General features: G+C 40.7%; 1 protein-coding gene across 1 annotated transcript in view; it reads left to right on the forward strand.

The window, feature by feature from the left end:
• Positions 1 to 15,835, forward strand: part of zdhhc8b (zinc finger DHHC-type palmitoyltransferase 8b) — a 59,112-nt gene that overhangs the window by 28,770 nt on the left and 14,507 nt on the right. The window lies entirely within an intron of this gene.

Genomic DNA, 15,835 nt, shown 5'->3' on the forward strand with positions numbered 1-15,835 from the left:
ATGTAGGTTTTCACCTACAAGACAAAGCAGGATGTGGTTTAACAACATTGGTTGGTCAAATTCTTCTGCAACATATAAAAAAAAGGGTTTTTGACTGTTACTTTAAATATCTAGCTCTAATTGTTGTCAGCATATTGGCTTGCCCCACCCAGCCTACTCAAGGGGATTTTTTTGGCTGGCTTCAAACAGACTAAATCACAGATGAATCTACTCCACCTATAATTGGGCCAGCATGTGTATTTATAGACAGAATCAGTCTTTCCAAACACATTTAACACAAAACAGAGCTAGTTGTACTAAATGGCCTGAATAGTGCTCCATGTAAACACCAGCTATGATCAGGGTCTCTTATTAGCATCCTGTGAAACGACCACTTGAGCAGCTAAACACTCAGCTGAAACTGCAAGAAAAGAACAAAAGGAGACGCAGTCCGTTGGTTTCTGCGTTACTCTGCATAGCAGTGGACTAGCAAATAAATTGTTATCCTTCTCATCTTCTCCAGGGCTGTGCTCTGAGTAACAAGTTGATACAGTCAAGGAGCAAAATACATTTATCTTAATAAAGGCCATCAGTCTTCATTCCAGGATGTCGCCAACTCGCTACTCCCCATTAGTCTGTTGAGCCTTTCAGCGAATGATATGTCCAGGAATCGCTTAACAATTCAGTAATGAAATCCCACACCCTTAATGTGTATATGTTGTTATTGTAAAAGCCTTGCGGAGCAGCCCTCGAGATTCCCCCCTTATTGAATCAACTGTGACCTGACATCAGCGTTTATCCCTGCATATGGCTCCATCTATGCTCTGACTCTCCAGCTCTTGCCTGCCGCGGCTGCAGGGGGAAAGGCCTCAACAGCCCCCGTAAGAGGATCAGACCTTACATATTGCTCCACAATTTCATTAAGAGTCACAATTCGCAGGGCTGTCAGTGCCATAATAAACTCCCCAGTGCAGCGGGAGCAGATGGCGCGACCTGAGCGTCAAGGGACAGGCATCCAGTGGAATCCCCTTAATAAGGGAAGTAGGCCAGCAGCAGGCGCTTTAGAAGATAACTCCTGCCTTTTCAAATGGTATTTTTAAGATCCTTTGGTGTGTTAGTCAATCCAGATGAAACTGTAAATCCTGGTTTGGCTTTTCAGGGAGTCAGCAACCATCGGTTTTAATTTTTCTAGGTGAAATTAGCTGTAAATCAGTTATATCAGCAATAACTGAGCTTCCATCGAAGCTTTTGTATCTAAAATGTTATATTTTTGTGTCAATGCACATTCAGAAAAAAAAATTGGTTTCTAATTTCTGACCGACATGAAAATACAACTGTAAATTTTATGAGCTGTAGCTAATTAAGGTCATTTTAGCTCCACAAGAAGCATGTCAAAAAGGTAAATAAGCACAGGAAGTAATTCCTGGTTAGAATTGTAGGTAGTAGGATAGTTAGCATTGCATGATAACATTGGCAGTTTACAGCAGATAAACACAATCTTAATCCATTCACTTTTGCCATAGTGATTTATTTTTATTTTTATTAAGTCTAAATCCGTTAAAACGTTTTCTAGGACACCATCCTACAAACTTCCTGTGTATATATATATATAAGTATTTATCTTACAGTCCCCCATGGGCACTGCTTATTTGAATAAATCCAAAGCTTGTCAAGGCCGCTATCCCTAGTTATGGTTGCTGCTGTAAGCTGTGAATGGACAGCACTGGCAAACTGTCAATTATTGTTGTCAGAATTTAACCATAATTTGTCAGATCTGATCTGGAGCAGACATTTTGGCTCCCTAACCCTTGAACTCGATCCTCCCAAAAACAGGGAACCGCTCACACATGGAATAATCCGTTGTGAAACTGTTCCTCCTTTCCCTTTTATCTTGCTTGGAAACCTTTGTGCCAACATTTATATTGCCACAGGGCACTTTTTCTTTTTGGCCCGAAGCTCTTCCAAAAGCTATCCACCCCTCTTATGTTTCAGTCAGCCGATTTATAAATGCTCCTTTTGGAAAGAATGGACGCTTGATTGAGTTTACATCTCAAGATAAACTCTTTTTTTAGGTGGTGGATACAGGACGCTGTAACTGTCCCAGTGAGCGTTAAACGTAAGCAACCTATATTTACATCTGTCCACTGGCAACAAGTTTGCCAACTAAGCAAGGCTTACTGGGGGTGTGATTGGCACATGATGTGAAAGAACATATTGATGCTCTTCGGAAAATGCTAACGCTGCTGTAATATCAATTATGCAACCGTTCAGTGTTAGCATGAATGTGTCCATTTCATGAATGTGCCCATGTATGTGCCGTCATGCCGTTCTGTGATGTGACTTGCTGTACGCTGGAGCTCTAGAGCTTGCATTGAAGACAGGTCAACCCAGTTTATTGACCCTCCCACCCTCTGCCTATCCCTGTCTTTGTTCCCACAGAACACTGGTGGGATTCTGCCCAGTGCTGCCAGTCTCTGTTGCTTAAAGGAACCATTGTCTTGTCTGTTGCAGCTCTCTAAATCAATGGGACTCTTTGTTCCCTCTGCAGCAAGTAGGACGTGGAGACCCAGCGCTTACTGACGTGTCATGATTGCAGCCTGCTGACCGTCGACTCAGCACATCATATTTGTGTGTCTTCTGCGCTTTTAGAAAGGTTGCAAAAGGATCAGCAGATAGTCACATTTCATTCCAAACCTCGTGGCTTTCCAAACAGGGACGTAACAAGGAACTATGATATCACAGAGCTGCCATATTGTATCCATCGGAGGTTTCCAAATTCCATTTTTTTTCTGAGCCTCTGTAAATGAGTATGTGCAAGCATGCTCCTACATATCTACTGTATGTGTAGTTTGTGTGTTTTTGCTCATTCATCTATGAGCAAGTGTGGTCATGCGGACATTTGAAAGAATTGTGTGTGGATGTTCATTTATTGTGTGTGTGCGTGTGCGTGTACGTGCGTGTGCGTTCTCAGCCTCCCTGCAGTCCCCCCGCTGATCTAGATCACCTCCCTTGATAGACAAAAAATCCTCGTTTGACAATATACAATTAAGATTCCTGCAGATGTGAAGGAGCCGCTGATGAGTTCCTTCAGTAGGAGAGAGGAGGCGTGGAGACTGAGATGAAGGAGGAGAAAGAGAGGGGTGGAGGAAGAGGAGGAGGATGGGGGGAGCTCTTCAGGGAGGTTTAGTGAAAGCACCTGCCTCAGCTCTGGGGCTCATGATGGATGAAGAGGAACAATTGATAAATTGAAGGAGGGAGGGGGAAGGAGCAGGTCTGAGCGTGAAGTGAAGGACACTTTGTCCTCCTGCAAATTCTTCATGGCTGTTAAGCCAAACATTAATGCAGTGCAGACACAACAACACTGGGAAAGGAGTTAAATTCTGGAAGGAGATTCTTTTGAAACGTCCCAAGATGGATTTTTTTTTTGCCCCAAAATAGCTTATTTTATCCAAAGATGCTCTAATTTAATTCGGTCCTCCCATTTGAACCTCTGTAGCTCTGTTTTGACTCAATTTACATTTTCAGTGGAGTGAATTTAAAGTGTCTTGTATTTTGGCTTCTGTAAGTCATTACCACAGATGTTGTATACTTACTGCAAATAAATAACCTGATTGGCAGCTTCTACTGAGTCCTAAGTAGATTTAAAATTGAATGCTAACTGGCCGGGTTAGTTTAGAAATTTGCTTTATAGCCAAATGTTCATTTATGATGCAAAACGGGTTGGATAGATTTTTGGAAATGCATTTATTCACTTTCTTGCAAAGAGGTAGATACATCTATCATATCTGTCTGTTTAAGAAGAAGCAAGAGATGGTTAGGGATCTCACAGTGATGACAAGCACATAATCCCCCATAAAAACAAAGACATTAGTTCATACCATGAGCATACAGGTAATTTACAAAATATACTGATAATCACATGGCTACAATTAGCACCTTCACAATGAAATACACATATGCACTCCTACGCTAACCATAGCTATTTTCCACCTACATCTGGTGTAGTCAGATCAAGACCCACAGGGAAGTACATCTGGATGTCAGTGGTGGGAGAGCGGGTCTAGTCCCAAACCTAGTCTGTCATGATGGTATGTGGGCTGCTGTGGAGGCTAAATTATTATGGAGCCCACCACCACACCCCAGAAGCCTCCCTTCAGAGTCCGAGACACTACACATGGAACACACGCACTATACTGTAAATGGGGAAAAATAAATGGGGAAAGTCCTGTGAGCCTGCAATGTTTCAAACAGTTTCCTGAACAAAAGGCTTCTTGTGCTGCATACAGACTGTCTCTATTAAGTGTTGGTCTCCTACTTTACTCAAACCAGCACCTTGCTGACTGAGACATTTTCAGAGCATCTTTAGGCATTAAGAAAATAATATATGGAATGAGCTGTCCCTTTGTGTTTTCGTTTTAATATCACATTTGTAAAATTCAGCAATTTTTTTGTCACTATGATGCAGCAGGCAGCAACATTGACCCTGCCTCCCTCACAATGCATTGGTATTTTGTGCTAAATATATATTCATTTGTGAATGAATGTGGATTCAATCTCCTTACTCATCGCTTGGCGGCTGTATTGAATTGGAAAGTACAGCCTTATGAGCTGCATATGGACAATCGTTTAGGATTAAGACTTATACTCATATTCCAACTCTGAAAATCCCAAATTGTCTTTAGGGAAAGTCAAATAATGGCTTTTTACTATGATGTCAAATCTGTTAAAGGTGAGCAGAAGGCCAAAAGAAATAGCCCGAGGTGTCAAGCCTGGAGATTGGGTTTTAACTGAGCACATGTTGGAACTGAAAGAAGGGTATTTCAGTTCTGGTCAGTGCAGGAGTGTGTGTGAGGAATGTTCTCAGTTTACTATTAACTCTGTGAATCTATTAACTCTGTTTTATTACAGGAGGGAGATTCTTCTGGTTTTACAATGCCGAGCTGTAGTTTTTGAGCATGTTGAATAATGATGGTCCAAGTTGATGATTCTGATGGCTCTGCTGGCGAAGGGTTTGTTCAGTTTGTCTGTGTGTGGCATAACATCAGTGACCTCTGAGTGAGTTCCTGCTCTGTGACATTAACTGTTTCTGATGGTATGAATCAAACTATTCATTTAAACTAATGTTACCATCACCTATGGTGGAAGTGAACATCAGCTAACATAAACCATCACTTAGAGGCACAGAGTGCACCTAAAGATTAAATGAGACCGCAGCATACAACATATTATCCTTTTCAAATATTTAGTTGAAGTCATGAGTATTAAGACACACCCCTGCTCACTTCAAAACATTTAAGGGTTTTCCCACTACAGACGTACTGGGTCTGATATGACTGGAAGCTTATGGTGGCTAATGTCAGCCATTGTATCAAACCTTAGGTAGCTATTGCTGTGGGCTATAACTGACAATACTGAGTCTGTTTGCTGTCTTTCTAACTTGTCTCTACTTGTGCAACTGTTACACTACATTTTATTGTTGACAACGAGGCCACAGTGGCTGCTGCTAAGCAAAAATACTTGTTTTAAACGACCCTAGTTCCAAATTACAGGGCGAACAAGTTTGTCTTTCCTTCACTTTGAAACTGACGCTTTTAAAGCAACATATTTACTCCACATTGTTCCCATTATGTTGATGATTTTGTTAGCGTTTCTGACACTTAGGCTTTTGCTTAGTAGCCAGTTGATATCATTTATACATAAACTCAGGATTAGTTTGTAATGAAATGATCGATGCCCAATTAAATAATGCAAATAAATAAACTATTATTCTAAGCTTTTGGAACAGCAAACTGGAAAGCTTGGAAATGTTTTTGTCAGTGATGCCTGAAAGCTGTGGACCTTGAATATGGCTACAAGGGGCCTGTTTTATATTTAACATTAGCAGAAAAACATGCAATATTAGGCTTGTTTCATTTTATCACACTTTGTCAATTTCTGGCAGTTGTTGCCTCTCAAGTTGCATTTACATGGGCCTCTCCAGGATTATTTAGAAAACATTCTCTGCCTTCTGGTATGTGACTCAAAGCTTTGGCTGCCTTGGAATATGTGTCGACATCTCCCTTTGTTTTATTACCAGTCGAGTCTTGTGCCATCTATCTCTGCCAACCTCTGTACCAGCCAGGGCCGGTGTGTGTGTACATTAAACTGATTGATGAACAGTTCATTAGGCTGATGGGCTCAGCAGGGGCAGACAAGCATCCGGCAACAAGAAGTGGATTTAAAATACAACAAGAATTTGCTGTGGCTTGACACCGGCTGCATCAGCGTTTTAGCGTGACTCTGCAGCCTTTGTGATATATTTTGTGCTGTGAGGACAATTTTCTGTATGAGAAAAAAAATTATTATTGCTATTACTTATAAAGGTAGCTGCGTTTTGTTTACATAGAGACTGCCATTGTGCTACATTATATGGGTAATTTATGGGATTAAATTGGTTAGCAAAAAGAGGATGCTTTAGTTGTTAAAACGACTGTTTGCTCATCCCTTTTCATCAGTGTTTTATGAAAGGTTGGTGAGTGTTGTGCTGTAAATATAACCATGACCAGAAGGCTGATCCACCAGTGACTGCCAGCATTGCCCACAGAAAAGCAACAGGACTATGCATAGCTTGGCTTGAATGTATGTGTTTTTTAAAATCTCTATTTATTCAAATTTCAATTAAAGTTTTACTTACGCAGACCAGTGATCAGCTCTTATCCTTAAGTATCAGTTCAGGCCTTGAAGAAACAAAAGAGTTTAACCCGAAACACAGAGCAGGTCTTCTATATACACAAGTTAAAACCTGGCGTGGCTGTGTGTGGGTCATTGAACACTCTAAAATCTCCACATTGTCTGTTGCAGACTGAGAGGATTACTCTGTTCTCTGGAGAGCAGCTTGTGTTTGTGTTTTGTGTGCTTGTCCACTCCCAGCACAACGTCGGCTTCCTGCAGGAACTGAGAAGAGAATTGGACTGACCTCACTGGTGAAGATGGAGGCAGCTTGCAGATGGCGCTTGCAGATAAATAGCCAGTACAGTCATAATTGTTTCGGAGAAATTGGGGTTGGGGGGGCCAAATGGCTAGAAGGGTCACTATGCATTAAGGCATCGACATTAAAGTCAACGAATTGCGTCGTTTCTCAAAACTCTGTCAGGCCTTTGTGTTTATTTACTTGTGTGTGTTTGTGTCTCTCAGTATGTTACGTATGTCTGTGTAACTCTCCACCATCTGCGGTATTTCTGGAGCACCTCCTCAAGTTTCGCTTCCTCTTATCTCTCCTTCTTTCTAGAACTCCTGAATCTTCATCGTCGTGGTTCCGGAATAACCCTTTGCTTTGGTTGAGAAGTGCACTGACTGGCTTTCAGATACAGTAGATGTGTTGGATAAGAAACAGGGACTCAAAGAAACATGGTGGAATTTTTTTTTGCGGCAAAATCAATTAATTTCCCTTGGATCTGTGGATTCACTCTTAGAAGCGTAGTACACCATGCAAATGTTTCGCATTGACTTTGGTGAACATTGACACAAATTTGCTGCAATGATCATTAGCACGTCGTTTAAACAGGGCTTAATGGTGTTGTAGAGTCCAACACAGAAGAAGCTATTGTAACTTATTAGCTGTGTTTATCATCCTTCTTTACATGTCTGTGTTCTGTCATAGTATAAAACCCTCCAAAAAGAGGCATCATCTTCTCTTTAAACAAATATTGCGAACTTATTGTCCCGTTAGCAACTAACTTGCTTGGTTATTGACAGTTAGCGAGTTGTTGTGACTGAATAGCGCTAGCATTTTCCTGGCTGGCTAGTGTGTTAGCAGTTAGCTGGTGGACCACTGTGGTTCGCCAACTAGCCCAGCACATATTTAGAGAAAAAACGCACAGATGAATTTTTCTGTGCCACTTTCTGGTTTTACCGCAACTGTTAGTTGAATGCAACTCATTGTCATTGTTGCATTTACTGTACGACACTAATGTCCAACTAAGGTCCAATTACCTGAAAAAGGGTTGCCAAGGCAGACTGAAAGACTGTTGCCACTTTGTGTCATAACTCTTGAAGTTCCTGACAGTGGCCACAAATGCAGGCAGCACTGCTCGGGGCTTAGAAGAAGATGGCTGGGAATGTAACACAGGGCAAGCCAACTTTTGCAGGCATTGCTTTCCTTCCGTACAAATTAGCCTGGCAACTGAGTGAGCAGGTTGTTGATGGTCGTCTGAAGCGAGGGGCATCCATGTTAACTTAATCCACCCACTCATCCCCCCACAAAAGCCAAGATGTAGATTGGGTTACATGCAGATGCATATTAAAGACTGGCAGAGCTCTACATGCACACACACAGGCAACAGTTGCATCGGCATAGCTGACCGTCCTTGCTCCTGTGGTCTAAATACCCACAGATATTTACTGTACTTGTCTAGTTAAGCCTCAGTGTCTTTGGCCGTATAAGCCTAATTTATTCCAACTGACCCATGGCACTGTTCTGGTTTCCAGTTTCCCCACAGGGAGCTTGAGAGACTGGCAGCACATGTGTCATCACCACTTGGGGAGATTACTCTACACACCAGCCCACAGAACACACTGTGTTTGTGAACGCATCCACATGGGTGTGTTTGTTGAGCCAGTACATTGACACATGTCAGTGCAAACTGTTTCATCAGGAAAAGTGATTGACATTTGTTTAATTGGATTATGAGCACAGACGTTGTTTTGTTAGAGGTTTACCGGAGTGTGTGAGGACATGTTGGGAGAGTGTATATGTGTATGACATTTCTGCTTTTGTGGATTCTTTATCAGGGAATTAAACAGAAAGTGTGTGTGTATATTTATTTTAATATTACAGACAGTAAGTAGGAGGATAGGGGGAAGAAAGGTGACACTAAACCCCTGCCTTTGAGACACACACTAAGTCATTTCTCTTCCATTTGGAAATATTTGTTTTATCACCAGAGATCCGCTTTTGCAAAACGTGACATCTACTCCCACAATATGCTAACCCACATTAAAGGGAGACTCTGCAAGGGATATAAATGAAATATTGTTTTCCCAAATCATATTAAGTTATCAGTGAAAGTTGACACTTTAACACTGCCAGTGTTACAAGAAACATTGAGAATCAAATTAAGTTGATTCTCAATGACAAGTAATCACTCATTTTTTCAATTTAATTTTAGATTTTCAGTTTCTTGAGCTGAAATAGCCATGTTATGTATTGACTGCACTTATATCTTGAGAAAGAAACAGTTAATTTAAACAGTAACTTCTTAGATACAGAGACAGGCTGTGTTTGTAATAGTATGAGTGCTCACTGGGCTTATTTATAATGTGATTTCATTTACCGGGGTAAGCTGGTTAAACTACATTTTGCAGCTGAGGGAAATTGAAATGTTTTTCTCTACCGGATAGATTTCCTGCTCTCCTCTTTCTACAGAACACAAAAATGGGGTTATGAATATGTAAATTACAAAAGGACAGCTTGTGGGGGCAAAGCATTTTATTTCATTTCAAACGGACCCGTTATGCAATTATGAATATGCAAATTACACTGAGCTCTAAACTGAAATGCAGATGAAAAAGTGTAGCCTTCCCTGCAGCTACAGAGGTTCCTCCTCTTCTCAGTTGTCTTACAGTGAAGCCAACGATTCCTCGAGGCTATCTTCAATAAACAGAGCTGAAATGGGACCTGATTTTTTTTTTTTGTTTCCCGATGTCTTAAATGTCTGTTAATTTGCAGTATTTTCATGCATAATAAACATTTTCAGAATATTTTAGGTTTGACACAAGAAGGCAGTTTCACATGTGTCTACCGAACGGAAAAAGTTCCACTTTAAATCTGAGTTGAAGACATTTGCATTCAAGCAGGAGTTTGTGACTTTACAACTAGTTTGGAAGCCAATTTTGGTCCAGCAAACAACTTGGTGTGGAATGGGCAGAGCTTGTTATGGAAATGACTTACCCTTTTCTAACATTTTATAGACTAAAGACTAAACTTTAATGAAAATACACACTCTAAATGTGAATATACAACTAAATGTTGTGTTGCTGTGCAGTTTGTCAAACTGTATGAATAACTTGGGCTTGAGGATCTGAATTGCATGATACCCAGTCAATCAGTGTAGCGCTGCCTCAAGCTGCTCTGCTGCACACCTCCAGCAGGCATCACCATCACCATCCAGCACTGTCAACAGGCCTGCTGCTGTGAGTGTTTGTGTTTGGACTGCTAAATGCCACGTATGTGAATGCAGAGCCTCAGGGATGTGTTACGGTTTGTGGGATTGGCAGGTTCCAGGGGAGTTGGTGAGCGGTGCTGCCGTTCATGAATCCCACGAGGAGTGAAATAAGTTTGACAGAATTTGAAGAGTGGGTATGAATCTGGATAAAAGCAGTTCAGGGCTAATGAGGGCAGGTAGGAGTGAACCTAATAATCAAACCCTCACCAACAATTCCTCATAGAAAACGATTCCTATTTTTCCCATTATGACAATTCCCTTCCTCAAACGTGAAATGACACCATCCTCGCAACTGATACAGGATCGGTGGCTCTCAGCAGGCAGTCTGCAGGAAAACAGGTGTTCCATGTGGGTCCAGCGTTATTTAATTAATCAATGGAAGGATGTTCTCACCATGTGCTGAACACATTACTGTAAGTGCTCCCGGTGGCCATGCAGAAGAATTGAGTGTTATAGGTGTCACTCATGCTCACAGGCATTTCAGTCAGATAAGGCCTTACTGATAAAAGGTGATGTATTGATCCTGCAGAATATATCTTTAACTTTAAATGTTTGAATGCCAAGAAAAGCTAGATATGTTATGTTTTCTGCAGAATACTCACCTGTACTGAAATGTTGGTAGTCAAGCGCCATTTTATGAATAAAAGTGGCAGGCGATCACAAGGGTACCTTTAAGGTCATCTGACCGTGTGAAAGGAAATGCGTTAAACAGTCTTTAAGCAAACTTTTTAAGCACTATTCTCAGTTATTCATTATCTAACTCAAGGATTTGTTTCTTTTCATCTGGATTCTAATTTTACTTTAATATCTCTCCTATTCTCCTTCACAAGCAATAACTTGGCTTAACTGTTATTTAATACCAGGCTGTAAAACCAGAGTTTGATGTCTCCAGGGTTCTCTCAGCTTGGAGTGGACACAAATTGATATCCCCTGCATTACAAACTGAAGGTGTGGACATGGAAAGACACGGGCAATTACCCAGACAGGGAGTGTCTAATGAAATTATATTATTATGCTATTGATTGCATTGGGGGCTCGACGTGTCTTTATGAGTAGCCTGTTAATTGTCATATATGATTATGTGTTTTTAGATAGAATATTAAAACAGTACAACAAGAGCATGGAGCATGTTAACCTTGAACAAGCAAGCAAACAAGTATTTAATTTGCAGCCATGGTAACGGTTTGAGCGGCAATCCTGTTTTCAACTACTGAATGAATTAGACACATGTACATATTATTCCATCTCCCTTCATTCACAAAGACTGGCATCTTGTGAACCTTCATGTTGGACTAAGGAAAGTGCTGACCGTGTCTGTGCCAGACGTTCTCTTGATTGACTCAGTTTTTCTCTTTGATGGTTCTTCAGACTCTGCCCTCCACACTCAAATCACCCCACCTCCACCCAGAGCTACTAAAAGAACCGATAAGAGAAACTTCAAAGGCTGCTTCAATCCAAAAGCAGGCAAATGAAGGACGGACAGATTTGAGTAGTCAAATAGCTTTTGGGTGTGTCGTGTACAAGGCTTTTCATGGTGCAGTGGTGAAGGAAGTATTCAGATTAATTTACTGAAATAAAAGTACTTGTATCACACTGAAAAAATTGTCTGATACAAGTGAAAGTCCTGCATTGAATATGTTAGTAAGGTATTTCAGCATAATCAGGAAAATGTAATTAAAAAGTACTCAATGCAGATGCCCCCTGTATTTGTTATAATATTATACAATATATCATTATTATGACTCAACATTCACAATGCTGGTTTGGTCCAACCAATAGTACATCTTTCCAAATGATTATAAATAAATAAATAAAATATTGAAAGGAAATCAGCAAATCCTCACATTTGCATGAAAAATATATGATAATAAAAAAATATATATTTATATTTCCATAGGTTAATTGGTTTAGTTGCCCTTTTGTTATAAGGTTAGGTTATTTATTTTAAAACAAAAGATCATATTTTATAAGCCCTTTGTATGATTTGTCCACACATTTTTTTTATTTGGAGTTGCCAAGTAGTTTTAGTGAAGTAAAAAGGACAATCTATGGAGTAGAATTAAAAGTGGGCTGAGATGAAAATACTTTAAGTACCTGAAATGTGTACTTAAGAACAGTATTGAGTAAATGTACACAAATGTTGTGACTTTCCACCACAGGTAGATGTGATTGATTACCGTAGCCCTATTTAAACCTGCTTCTGTGCAGACCAATCCTACCACCTTAAAAAGCCCCCTTAGTTCTTCATCTAGCACCTAATTACTTTACAAAGGCCGCTGAGTGGTTTTCTCCCTCGATAGGGTTGGGCAGTGGGATTAAAGGGCTCATTTCAAAGTGTTCCACTCAGATTTAGTTTAATCAACAGACTCAAGCCTGTGTTTTTTAGGGTGGCAGCTGAGGATTTGTGTCCAGGCTTTTTTTTTATTTTGGAAAGACAGCTGGGTTGTCATCACCCGAAAGCCTGGTGTTTTCTCTAATCTTAAAAACCCAACCAGAGACACCCCTACTGCTGCAGTGACTGGGATACCCCAGGCTAAGATTCTGTCTGTCAGTCCATAAGCTGCTGCTGGATGAAGCTAAGTGTGTGGATGTCTGTGTGTAACATATGATTGCACCATGTCTCAGGGGTGGATATCAGATGCAGCATCTTTGTAATCCACAAATGAGATGAGGCCTCTGAGAGTAGAAAGATACAGACGGGGAAACTAGTGCTGCACAATTTACAGTGAGTTAAAGCTGCAGTTTAGATTAAACTAATACAGTACAATACTATTTTTGTTTCAGAGTCATGTTTCTGGAGACCTGACAAATTTAAGCCCACTTTCCTTTAAGCCCTTTATGGTCTCCACCAACTCCTGATGGAAACATCTCGGTCTTTAGCGGCTTAATGCTGCAGGGCTGATAATTAGCTGTCGATTTGTCACCACGAGCAACTCCTCTCACATTATGCATTTGATCCACTGTTAATAAACAATATTGTTTAGTGCAGCTTTAAAAAGTACATGTAAATATCATCCAGTGTATCAGAATGCAAACATGTGACTGTACATATGATATTGGTGATGTTTTCTTTCCCTGTAGTAATCACAAATCGAGTGACTCTCCCATAAACAGATTTTCACAAATTGTCAGTTAATTAATTACTTGACAACATACTATATCATTCATATTTATATTCTAGCAATGGTTTGTGACTGGACTTAAAATTTTGCAGAGTCATGCTTTGCTGCTATCGCTTTAATTGACTATGTTTTATTGCATTTGGTTTTAATCATAAACCATATGCCAACCTAAGTCTTTTGGATAAAATTATCCACCAAAACTTGAGTCATATTTAAATGGAGAACACTGCAAAATGAGAGTCCAAACTTCTACTTTAACGATGCTAATTTATGAAGCAAAAAAGTAAGGCTGCTGTGAGGAAAAGGTGTGCCCTCTGCCAACGGTCTGCTGTCTAATATTGATCCGACTGAGGTTAGTGAGGATATGTCGTGTTGCTCTGCCAGCCTGAGGAGCAAGCTGTGGATTATTCCTCTTTAATCCTTTGTTTTCATCTTGCTCTTTTTCTCATTTCAGCCAGGAAATGAAATGTGATTTCCATCTCTTTTACTCCTCTGCATAAATGTTATCTTTACACCTCTGTCACAACGATGTGCTGGGCATATTTTAGGGGCTTTTGATCTTCTGTTTTAAATGCTGATTGGCTGGAGGGTGCCAGCTTCGTTACCTCTCCAGCTCCCATTTGCAGGCATTTTAATTACCACAGATATCCCAGGCCTTTCTCCCAGTTTGGCCAGCAAGGACTCAACCAAACTCATTACATTACTGCAATATTGGCAGCAAAAGCCACTTCAGCTTATAAGCTTGGTCCAAACTTTTTAACAGTATCATGGTTACACAAGCAGCTAAAGTGGCTTGTGAACAGTCTTGATAAGCGCTCTATAGTTATTTGTTACTCCTACACAATTAACCAACGTCTGTTGCCTTAATCAGGCTTTCTCTGTCACGTTTTCCTCCCACGCTGTCTGCTCCCAGACTCCCTAAAATGGTTGCTGTCAGCTTCACTTTTTATTTTTTTGTCTTCCTTCTGGCTTGACTGTGTCACACTGTGGGCAAAAACACATGATCCTTTGAGAGGCAAGTAAATTGGGATTTTGTAAGATGGTGGAGCTGCATGTGTTTGCTTTTCTTTGATCAGTTCTTTAAGTGTTTGTACCTTGTCTACTTGCTGCCAAAGCTGTGATCACACTGCCCGGTACGACTCACTAACAGTCCTCTGCGTAAATGGCAATTCCACTGAAATGTACTTTGAGGTTGTTATCTTGTAAAAATAAATATGTGCCATAATATACTGCTGAAACTGTATTCAGAGAATAACCAATAACACTTAAAATACCAATCTTTTAGTTTGTGATTTTTTTTCCATTTTTAGTTTGATATGACAGTCAGATAAGATAATTACAGTCTCATTGCATCTACTGACAGCGTGCCTCAACAATGAGAATTATATCACAAACAATACTTGCCATGTGATTTCCTGGTGGGGTCTCATTATAAGAAATGATATCACTTACTCTAATGAGTTTATATTATGCATGTAATACATAGGAATATCATCATGTGAGCTACATTTTCAAGTGGCGCAGTGATATCTTGGAAGAATGAGTCAAGCTTGCCCCACTCTAGCCCTCACAAAGCTGCGGACCAGTGCAGACTGGTTATGCGAGAGGCCACCTCATCCCCGTTAGCGTCTCTCTATTCTCTGTTAGTGGCTCCCTACAGCCACGGCTCTGAATAATTCAACAAAGCAAAAGAGGACTGGCGAAGCGGGAGAGGAGATATGGATTGAAGATGATCTCGGGGGCCAGGGTAGCAGGAAATTGACTTTTCTGACGTCAGAATTTTCCAGAGAAGCATGCTTGAAAGTGAAAGTGTGTGTGTGTATCTGTTACGTGTGCAAGTGGGCGTGGGTGTGTTAATCATTCTGCTCGGAAAGAGAGCTGGAAACACAAGTGAAAGTGAGAGTCACTCTCCTCCCTCTCTTGTGAGAAACTTTATTAATTCATAAAATGTTCTGAGTCTCTTACCTGCAGGATCTCTGCAGTATGCATAAGCGTTAACACATCTAGGTGTTTCATTTCTACAGAGACCACACAAACGGTTGGCCTGAATGATACCACCCTAGGACACACACAGTGTCTTGACATTTGAGTCCAGGTGATTGAGCTGGTCTGTGGGTGTGATTCAGATGTCTCCACAGTTGAATATTTCACAGCACCGATTGAGTTATGACTTGCTGGCAGCAGAGAAGGTCAGTCTTGGATGAATTTAAAGGGTGTTTTATGCTGATAACCTCGGTGGCTGACCTGACAGGTTTTGTGTGAAACATAATTTACCAGTACAGCGGAGAGTTACATCAGATGCATGTGATGGCAAGCACCCTAAAACTAGGATGAAAGAAGAGCTGATAAGACCTGAAATAAAGGCTCATGCAGGTTTGGTTGGCTTTTCTTTTAGACATGCGAGCAGCAAGGCTCTATGGATGTGTGTCATCACTTTGGTCTAGAAATATCTCAACAACTACAGGATGGAGTGCCATGACATTTTGTACAGACACTCAGAGTCCCTAGTTGACAAATCCTGCTATGGTGATC

The sequence above is a fragment of the Anoplopoma fimbria genome, chromosome 13 (genome assembly GCF_027596085.1).
Source record: "Anoplopoma fimbria isolate UVic2021 breed Golden Eagle Sablefish chromosome 13, Afim_UVic_2022, whole genome shotgun sequence".
NCBI classification, from domain to species: Eukaryota; Metazoa; Chordata; class Actinopteri; order Perciformes; family Anoplopomatidae; genus Anoplopoma; species Anoplopoma fimbria.